Source organism: Camelus ferus, chromosome 4, assembly GCF_009834535.1.
Source record: "Camelus ferus isolate YT-003-E chromosome 4, BCGSAC_Cfer_1.0, whole genome shotgun sequence".
Lineage (NCBI taxonomy): Eukaryota > Metazoa > Chordata > Mammalia > Artiodactyla > Camelidae > Camelus > Camelus ferus.
This window is the reverse complement of record NC_045699.1, coordinates 31,689,363-31,700,041: the sequence shown is the minus strand read 5'-3', so window position 1 is coordinate 31,700,041 and position 10,679 is coordinate 31,689,363. Positions and strand designations below refer to the sequence as shown.

The 10,679-nt window shown below is 44.7% G+C and overlaps 1 long non-coding RNA gene across 1 annotated transcript; it reads left to right on the top strand.

The window, feature by feature from the left end:
- Positions 1-4,490: 4,490 nt before the first annotated feature.
- Positions 4,491-9,988, top strand: LOC116663132. Its single transcript, XR_004319226.1, has 4 exons — positions 4,491-4,742; positions 5,085-5,207; positions 9,574-9,664; positions 9,823-9,988. It is a non-coding gene; the product is annotated as an uncharacterized LOC116663132 (long non-coding RNA).
- Positions 9,989-10,679: the final 691 nt, after the last annotated feature.

Here is a 10,679-nt window from a genome sequence, read left to right as displayed (position 1 = left end):
GGCAGGAAGCCTGACAGTAGGGTTCACCCAGGTCAGCTGGTCCTGTAACCCCAGCAGAGGGCAAAGGAGAAAAGGATGAGACCAGGAGGGGCAAACGGAAGAATCCAGGATGTCTGGAAGCCCATTCCTGACATCCCTGCTGCAAATTCCTACCGTCCACCTTGACGAAGCTCCCCCGTTACTTCTTGGTGACCACCTCCCACCCCAGCTCCCACACGCGGCTGCTGTTACTTCTGGCCCCGAGTCTTCCCCACCGCTGGCGTCTGCATTGTGGGTGGTGCACACCCAGGGCATGAGAGTCTCCCTACTAGATAACAAGTCCCTTGAGCACACACACATTATTTCTGTATTTACAGTATTTGTATCTAATGCTTGAGCATTTTTGCACTCAGAAATCTGTGGTGGGCGTGGGCGGAGGGTATAGCTCAGTGGCGGAGTGCATCCTTGGCACGTTCAATCCCCATTAAAACAAACAACAAACAAACCTATAAACTCCTCCCAAAAAATCTGCGGTGGAAGAAATGAATGAAGGAACCCTCCAGGACAACTCGTATTCTGCACAGCTGCCACTTCCAGTAGCTCTGGGACAGCATCTTCTTTCACACAAAGATGATGCCTCTCTACACAGACTTCTATGCCCTTAACTTAAAAAAAAAAAAAGTTTTTTTTTAAGGATCAGCCAAATAACATCTTTCCTGTATAAAACGCCAGACTTGATTAACCATAAACATTATCTACCACAAACACCTATTATGTACACAAAAGAAGGGCTCCAATTAAAAACTTCAATTTATAGCTTTCATCTTCTTAAGGAGATGGCGATGTTTCATTTTCAAAACAAGATTTCCTATCACATCTCTTCTAGGAGTCTTAGTAACTGGGGTGTGTAGATGAATTTAATGATTCTTTCTCACTCACAACCAAGAATGTTTGTAAACAGTTGTGGGTTCAGTCCTAGCGTGGCGATCTAATCCAGAACCGGCTCATCTATTTTTCATTTGATTCAAAATGAATTATCAGTAGACAGCAAGGGAGGAGCACAGGGATCTGTGGCCACATGGCAAAGTGAAAGTCTTTTCTTAGAAAGGGGATTCAAGTCAGGAATCTGGGTTTTCCTAGCACCTACACCTCAGATAAAAGCTCTGTTCTCTCCTTTTCTCTGGGCTGAGGACAGATTGCAAATGAGGCAAAATTATGAGTTGAAACCTGATGTGAGGCAGGTGGCTTTGTGTTGATAGATTTGAAATATCCAAGCTAGAAAGGGTCTCAGAGGTCATCTGATTCAATTCCTCCACTTTATAAATGGGGGGGGGGGGTGGAAACAAAACCCAAACAAAAGTCAGAGAGGTTAAGTGACTAGCTCCTTGTCTTAATTATGTCTATGCACTGCTTTTAACCCTGGATCATCTCACACCCCATCACTTCTGGAGGAAAAAAATGTCAAAGCACATTCTCTAATGGTGTATGTCCAATGCTTCATCACTCAGTAAGAAGGACAGCACCTCGCTCTGAGTAAGACGTTAAGGACCCACATACAACAGGGAGATGTGCCGGAGCAGCGTCCTGTGCTGTCAGTTCCCTGTCGACGCTCTTACATCTTGGTCCTTCAGCAAGTCTGCTGATCAAGTGGCCCAGAGACACCATACATTGTTTTCCTTTAATGCTTTGAGAGCACAATTACGAATAATGACAAAGAAACGCGATGCCGTGGCTGTTTTCTCTGAGGGTGCACTGGACTGAAAAATCTTCTACCGTCAGCAAGCCTCTGCCATTTTCAGGCGTGCTGACAATCCCCCGGAGCACCTGTCTGCAGATGAATACTAAGACCCGCAGACAGGACCTTAATCTTACTGAAGGACTAACTACTCTCTCTATTGCTTATTTTATTCATACGTGTTTTCTTTAGATGATTTTAATGAGGGAGAGGAGGAGGAGAGGAGATAGGGGAAGAGGAAGGAGGAGAGAGGGAGGGGGAAGCGGGGGAGGAAGGGGAGATTTTTACAGTGGAGCCAGGAGGAGTGATGAGAACTGGGTATTTTACTGTCATGGGGGTTTTGGCAGCTCTGTAATTTGGGGGATTTAAGCCATTTGTGTCTCAGTTTCCCTTTCCACAAAAATGGGACAGGTGGACGAGGTAAACTTTAAACTGCCTCAACTTGAACCTTCTGTTTTCTTCCTTTAGAAAAGAGAAGTGGCAGCAATAAGCCCGCCTCCCCCGGACACTTCCCCGGGGACGTGCAGGACGACAGCAAACTTGGGTCTACTTCCCACTTCAATGCCACGGACTGCAGCTCCTCTGTGATCCTTTTGGACCTCTTTCAACCAACCAACCAAACACTACACATATGTTTTCACTTATCTTTGTTATTTTGTTATACTGTTACTCTGTTTTCACATCAGAGTGGCCAATGATAGAAGTGACCCCTGATGATGGAAGAAAACCAGGGGTGACATGCACAAAAAATTAAAAGTGGGCTCTGCAGACTCCGAAGTCCACGAAACACACTTCACATAATAAGCGTCAGGCACCATGTTCTGGACTGCCTGGCTTTGCGCATCATTCTCTTCCCCATGCCGTTTTCAGCAATGGAAATCAGCTGGTCTTTTCTGTGAAACACCCATATTTCTGTATCTGTTATCTTGGCAGGCCCCAAGTGCTTCTGGCAAGTGGAACTAGTTATCTTTCCCCCGCCGTAACGATCTGTGTCCACTCATACCCATGGAGACTTCTGGTCTTCGGATAAAGAAGCATTTACTACGTTAAGCCACTGAGATGTGGAGGGTGTCCGTTACTGCAGCATGTGCTGGAAATTAAACTCACCATTTTAGCTCGAGGCCGGGCATGTAAATAGCAGACCCTTTTCTCTTTGGCACGTAAGCCCCGTCTCTGTGTGCCCTCCATTCCCAAGTCAGTTCTGCCAGTCCTACACCTCTGGATTCTCCATTCCCCCCACCATGCTGTGTTAGGTACCCAGGACCACAGCTTCCTAGCTGTTCGACCTCCCACCTCGCCCCAGCTCTAAGCCATCCTTTATCTCACCACTGGCATTATCTTCGTGAAACATCACCTCTCCTGTAAAACATCGACTTATTTGGCATTTACACTCATCTACAGAGGCTGGCAAGCAGGTTCAACAGGATGGCACCTCAGCCTCCAGGCATACACGTCACCACTGCCTGCGTGTGAGACTTCTGGTGGCCAGGCCTCCTGACGGCGAAGCAACTTCTCTTGGTCAGCCACTGCACAGAACCACTGCCTTGGAGTCTCCAACAGGGAGTTCAGATTCCAGCGGAGCCAATCAAGACAAGCTATACTTTAACCCCATTCAAATATTTAAAAAACAGTTTCAATTCTCTGTCTTTATGAGTCCTGGTCAACCTGAAATCCACTATATTTGTACATGGCCTGCACAGTTTTTTAAAAGGTGTTTTTAAATAGTAATTTTTGGTTTTAAACCCAATGATCATGAGTTTTTCTGCCTTTGAATAGGTTCAGCCAACATGCAGATGGGGGAGGGCAACAGATGGGTGGTTTTTGAAAAAAACAGATGCATATGTGTACATATTTATGTATTTATACTTATGTATATATGCATATATACACAAAACAGACAATATAGAATATATTGTATATATAATATATATTTTATAATATATTCTATTTTGTCTATTTTGTGTGTATATACCTATACACACAATACATAAACATACATTAAACACAAATTTTAAAACATAAAAACAGATATTCTTCAGTTATTGCTCAAAATGAGTGTCAAGCTGTGTGCCATCTTCTCCCCCCTAATTGGGTCCAGCTTGCTGGGTGCAGACAGCAGCCTGCTCCTCTCTGTAGAACCTACTGATGCACCACAGCGCTCGTCCCACACCGGGCAGGACTTAGCATACATTTAACAGCTGACTCAAATAATTCACTGTGGCCTGCCTCTGCTTGGTGCCCCTGGCTGGCATGCATGGGTCATATCAGTGTTTGTGGCTCTGCCTCTGTGTCCTCTTGGGCTTCTGATGCTTTTGCTCCAAATGGCGGGAGGCCAGCGAAGCCTGTCCACAGCCACTCGTCACGCAGCTGAGCGTTCTCCTCCAGTGCGCCCGTGGACTACCCATCTGCCCCCTCCGGCTTGGCAGGGGCTGGCTGTATTTCATCAGTTGAATGTAGCAGGGCTTTCCGTAGCACGTCGCCCCCTCTGAGTCACCCGGCATGGAAAGAAAGAGATAAATCATGACGACAACACAGTGTGAGGCCAGGGCTGATCGGCACGGAACAAAGGAGCCAGGCCAGGCTTTGGGGAGGGCCCTCCTGCCTGGTGCCTTGGCCCCTCGGGGACAGGCAGTTTCTTGTTTCTGAGTCAGTGACAGTTATTTTTGTTGAACTACAGGTATTCTGTTCAGTCCCTGATGACATGAAATCAATAAATCTCAAGATGCGGGGCAGGCGCTGGGGCTTGCCTCTTCAGAGGAAAACACCGCTTCAGGATTCATGTGACCTTGGGAACACCCAAGTCCCGACAATGGTGTTGACCCAGTGCCAATACGTGGCTGGGGAAACCTAGCATTCTGGGATCCACAGCGAGCTGGGGCTCTTTGATGTCTAACCTTTGAACAGGGGGGAGCAAAAGACTTGCTGGAGAGCCTTGATTCATGCGGTGGTGGCGGTACGAAGTTCAGGATCAAATGGCCACTTCATCTTCAAAGGCTCCTGAGGCCTCGCAGCACTGAAGGGGACGGAGGTAGGGAGTGCTATTTTCATAGTCATTTGATCTAGGGCTCAAGTAACTTTGCTAAGTCCTGTACCAAGTGGACGGGGGGCTTCCCTTCTCTGTGTAGACCCCTAAAAACTGTGCTGTTGGAGAAACTCCAACTCCACATCAGAAGCTGTCTGAGCACTCAGTGGAGGAGTTTACGCTGCCGACCTCAGAGAGGTCGTGGGGAGCATGTGTTCAAAGATCTGGCACGCACACCAGAGATGCACCCTCACACATCAAGGCGTCCTCATTTCTTCCCTCTGGCTGCGCTTGAGATGATGTCAGATCCACTAGAAATCCATGTTTTTCTCTCTGACGTTTGAGCAGCTGCAAGTGAGCCACAGAAGTCTCAGAAATGGTCCTGAAGTGGTGTCTGGCACACCCTCTCATCCTGAGGACGGATGTCAGCACCTTCACTGAAAACAATTTTATTGACATAACATTCTTCAGGTAAGTTGCCCACATTCTTTATAGAAGTCTCCCCGTGCTTTTGTAATTCTTCATATCATGATAGCCAGGAAGAAAACATCAGATGGATGCTTATAACTTTTAACATCTCTCTTTGATCATCTGCTCATCTCCTTGCTCAGATCAGGACTCTCTGTGTACATCAAAAAAAAAAAAAAAAAAAAAAAAGCAACAGTCAACACTAGGACCTGGTAGTCCTGACTCCCCTGCTCCGGGAGACTCCATGCAGGATTTGGAACAGATGTGCAGGCTGTTCTTTCCCCGCCTTTTTCTGATTTCATTCCTTTGGGGAAGTAACTTCACTTCTTTGGCTTCCACTCAGTTTTCTCAGCAGAAAAATGAGTGCGTTAGGCTAGAAGGTCCCTAAGCATTCATCCAGTTCTAAACAATCTTGGCTTTTTTTTTTTTTTTTTTTTTTGCCATGCATTACTGGTTGGTTGTCACAGTTTGCAGTATCTGCAGTGTTCTTAAGGCAAATAAAAAATGGAGATGGTTCTCAGGACTCTTCCATTTCGAAAACATATTTATACACGTTATTTCATTCCACCTCCCTCTAAAATCGTGTAAAGCAGGAAAGCAGGTGGGGTAGGATTAGGATGTTTCCCACTCACAGATGGAGAGGCTCAGAGAGGTTTAGTGATCGGTCTATGATCTATGAGGCAGAACAGAGACTAAAGTCAAGCTATGGGACTGCAAAACCCTGGTCCTCCTCCTCTGCCCAGCCACCGACCTGACTGCTTCGTACATTAACTAAACACTGATTGTATTAAAATATTACAGTGTCACCCAGTCACTGCACAGTCTGAGTGCACATTCCACGCCAGCTCTTTTTGGTCCTGTTAGAAGCAGTGGGAGGAAGGTGGTAGGGAAGCTAAGGCTCTCATCTTACTCCCTCCCCTTCAGCAACTCCCTGTGGCCTCCAGGGCTTCCCCTTTAAAAAACAGAATCACCGACAAGGCAGAAGAAGTTTGTCATCCTAAGACCTTCGGAAGAATCGCTTGGAAAATGAGCTCTGACGGCATTGCAGACAACAGGCTGCTGCGCTGTTCTCCTCCATCTAACTTGCATTCTTCCAGAACAAGGCCTCAGCAGTTGGAGGAAAAGGGGGCTTGAGCCAACATAAATATCCATGACCTAAACCCAGGCCTCAGAGATTACTCTGGGCTTCTCAATGCTTTGTCACTTAGAGAATTGGGTATTTAGGAAAGAGGCTAGGAAAGTGGTTAGACACCAGGTCCCAGATTGGACTTGGGTCCCCTGGAGGAGAGCAGATGCACCAGGGAGAGATTTGCCCTGGGCTCAGGCTCCTGGAATGGGGTGTAAGGTTTTGTAAGCAGGCGCACCTATGGAACGTTGTCTAAAATGCCACCTGTCTTGAAGTGAGCCGAGGGCAAAGCCAGACTGAAGTCAGCACCGAAAGAACGCTGGGCAGTGAAAAAGACCTGGGTGCTGGGCACAGCTCTGACAGGAAATTGATGTCTCTGGACTTTCCTTTTCTCCATCTGTAAAAGGAGGGTTTTCAAGCAGCATTCAACCAACACTTGTATGGCACTAACTGTATACCCTCCACTGTGACAGGTGCTGATGATATTGAGACGGACAAGATGAAATAAAATTCTTTGTTAACAAATTAAATTTAGTCTTTTTCCATTGTCTTGCACTTTAATTCCATGTGGGTTTTCAATCCCACCACCATTACTTTGTTTTATTCAGTCTATATCAACTTTAAATTATCCAAATGTTTTTCTCTTTCCATTGTTTTCTATTCTGGCCTGCATTTCTGTAATTCCTCTTGAGCTCCTCTTTCATCTTCCTGAAGAATCCTCTCTTCCTTTTTCCCCTTTCCTCCTTCCCTTTTGTCAGAGCAGCTCTGCAAGAGAGGGAATTCTCAGTTTTTGTTCGACTGGAAAAGCCTTTTGTACTTTTATTTTTGAAGGCTATTTTTCCTGGTTATAGATTTGAGAGTGGCAGGATTTTTCTCTCCACGCTTTAAAAGATGTCATTCTTTCTTCTTTAATGTCTGTTGTTTTTTGAGGAAGTCTTCTGCTTTTTGCTCCTGTGAAGGTAATTTGTCTTTTGGTCTGGCAGCTTTTAAGATTTCCTTTTGTCCTTAGTAATTGGTGGTCTTACGATGACACATCAAGGTGTAGTTTTCTTTGTATTTAACCCACTTGTACTTAGTTTACAGAACTTCTTGAATCTGTGGCTTAGTATCTCTCAACACTTTCGAAAAATTATCATTTCCTCTTCAAGTATTGCTTCTTTTCTATTTGCTCACCTCCTTCTGGGTAAGTATGTTAGGCCTCCTCCCTGGGTTTTATCTTATGCTTTTCTGTATTCCACATTCTTTTTTCTGTCTGTGATTATAAGCTTTGCTATTTCCTGCTGACTTTCAGTTGACTAAGCTTTAGCTGTATCAATAATCTATTAAATCCACTTACTGTTATCTTAGTATCAGTTACAGAATTCTCACTGTTATCTTAGTATCAGTTACAGAATTCTCATTTGATCATTTTTAAAATCAATTCTTCATCTTGTTATCTCTTTTCTTGCATGTGGTCCAGCCAACGTTTGATAATTTCTGTATCTGATCCACCCACAGATCTGTTTCTCTTTTCTGTTTTCATCTCTTTTTTTCTGTATCCTTAGCAAATTTTGATTGCTTGCTACATGCACTGTGTATGAAAAACTCGACAGTTTGCATACTGTTCTCTCATATCAGAGAGAACGTACCCTGTCCTCTGCAGGCAGCTAGATAAGGGGCAATTTCCCTCAACCCCACTAGAAACTAAATAAGCCTCAGTTTACTTCTGATTTTTACCTGCTGCTAGGGAATAGTCCTTTAGGGTACTCGAGATGCTGAGGTGTTTAATACAGCTTATCCTGAAATCCAATTTTTGTCTCCCCAGGACTAAGAGATGCTAAAAACTCCACTCTTGATTTTTTGATGGTATTAACTTGGCTTTTAAGTCTTCAATTCAATCATCAGACACCTTGAGGAGGAAAACTCTTCCAAGTGTTGGGCCCCCTTCTCTGTTTCTCCTTTCTTTCAGAGCTCTGGACTTACACATTCTCATGCATTGGCAGCCCTGAACTTAATGTTTTTTTCTCCCTAGTTACAGAGGATTGCCAAAAGCTCAGCTAGCTTCTCGACCTCTTAGATGTCACCCTTTGCCTGGATCCTCAGCCTCTCAAACCATGTCCAAAAATTGGTATATACCCTTAAGAGAAATGCAGTGTAGAATGTTGGGGTTACATCAATGAGCTCCCTTTCTTCCTGGGATCTTGGCCCCTCAAATCTGATTTTCTTAGTTGCTCTCTGATGCCTTCAGGTGTAAAAACAATTTTTTTTAAAAACAAGTTTTCCTGAATCATTGGTCTGCTACAAACTACTTCATCATAGGAAAACAAACGCAAAGCAAAGCAGCACCTAGGACCTTCCAATGTAAATAAAGCACCAGGAGTGTGTGCGTGTGCATAAAATGACTATTTTGGTACATTCTTCTGGAAATGACAAACTTCAAGGGGTGTTTTAAAGAAAAGGAGATAATTGAGCAAAAGTCATAGGACTCATAAGTAAAGGGAAGTGTGTATGCATATAAATATCTTTTACATTCATTCATTTCTTTCAAGAAATATTTATCATGATCCTGCTATCTGCCGTCCATTGGGATGGGGGCTACTGGTGGAACAACATACTTCTTGGAGCTTGTACGATACGGGAAATACAAAGATAAGGAGGAAATTTCAATGTATTATGATTAAGCTAATCAGACAAGGATCTGTTCAGTTAGAAAAACAGATCTAGGTGGAGAACAATACAAAAAATGAGAAACAGGGCTGTTAAAATGTTAGAGAGAGCGCAACAGCAAGAAATGAGGTGAGCTGGAGCAAATGAGTGATCCACGACTCTGCTTGGGGAGAGGCTGGGCTTGCGCAGCAAGCTGTCGAGTTTCACCCTGTGCTGAGCTGGGGAGGGTCACAGTGTTGTCATGTGTAAGGAAGACCATCCCACCAGTAGAATATTCAGATGGACTGAAAACCAAACTAGAAAGCCATAGGGATGGTGACCTTGGGATTATCAGAGCCCAGCAAAGGCATGTCCAGGATCAGAGCTTCCTCTGACTGGATTTGCATGAGTCTAATACTTTGGGTCAGATTCTGTTTTCAAATGACAATAAAAGATCCAGAAGCAACTGGGCCTCTGCTCCTCCCCCCACCCTTCCCTTTCTCTTCCACACTGTCTCCTGTTCCTCTCCCTTGGCTGTCTGTCCTCACTTCCTCTTTCCTTTTTCTTCCTTATTCCTCCCTCATTTTCATTTTTGTTTTGCTTTATTTCTCTCATTAGAAGCCTCTCCATCCGAGTAGTTTGGAATCCTCTGCAAAAACGAATTTGGGGAAACATCTTGTCATCCTTGGAGCTTGACTAACCAACACAGGTGTGTTAGTTGCAGCCCTCGGGAGTTTACTGCCCCTTGCACTGCACTGTGGGGCTGAGCTACAAGCATAATTTGTGTGTGTGTGTGTGTGTGTGTGTGTCTGTGCACGCACGTGCATGCTCTATGCTTCTTGTTTTCCTTATTTTGTGTCCCTACAGAGACGGGAAATAGGAGACCCAAAGTCACACTGTGCTCCCCTCCAAGGACTGTGACTGAGTTGGATTCTGAGAACGGATCCTTCTGGATCTGCGTCAGCAGCTCAGCTCTGCCAGAGAGCGCACACCAGGGTCATTCTCTGTGCATTAACCTCCAAGGCTCACCCTCTCCATCTCTCATCTGCTATTTCTTTGCCATTGAAAGCACACACAGTTCAGATAATTAAACACTTGTGAGGCATTTTACATTTTCATGAATCAATCAACAGTGAATTATTTTTAAATATGCTCATGCAATGTACTCCAAGTTTCTTACCCATGATTTGCAGATGGGCAGGGGTGGATTTATCATTTCAGTAACTGAGGCTGGAGCTGGCCTCTTACTTGCAGGGCCCCTTTCCAAGGCTTCGAGGAGGAGCCCTGGCAATTTTGTATTTGTAATTTACATTCTTTTTCTTAATAATAGTCCTCATTCTCAACATCCAATTTTATAAGCTGAGATCCCACAGAAACTGAATCTACTCCCTGGAGAAAATAAAATATTCTTATCTGGAAATTTATAAAACGAGAAATAACAAGAGTCTCTAATTCCCAGGCTAAGTCTACGGTCATTTGCAGCAGACACTGCCTTGCCTTTACCCCTCATTTCACATGTGTGACTTTGGGTTTGGGGGCAGTGTGTTCCTCATAAACAGGTTAGTTCACTTTTTATAAAGCTCTGTTTCTAGAGTGTGGTGGTCATGAGAATGTGTCTTGCAGAATTCCAATACAGGGAGCTTAACCAATCAAGGGGCCAGCAGCTGAGCTCTGACACTCATCACCGTATTTGGACCAAGGCCACGTTTCCCATGGGCTGCCCC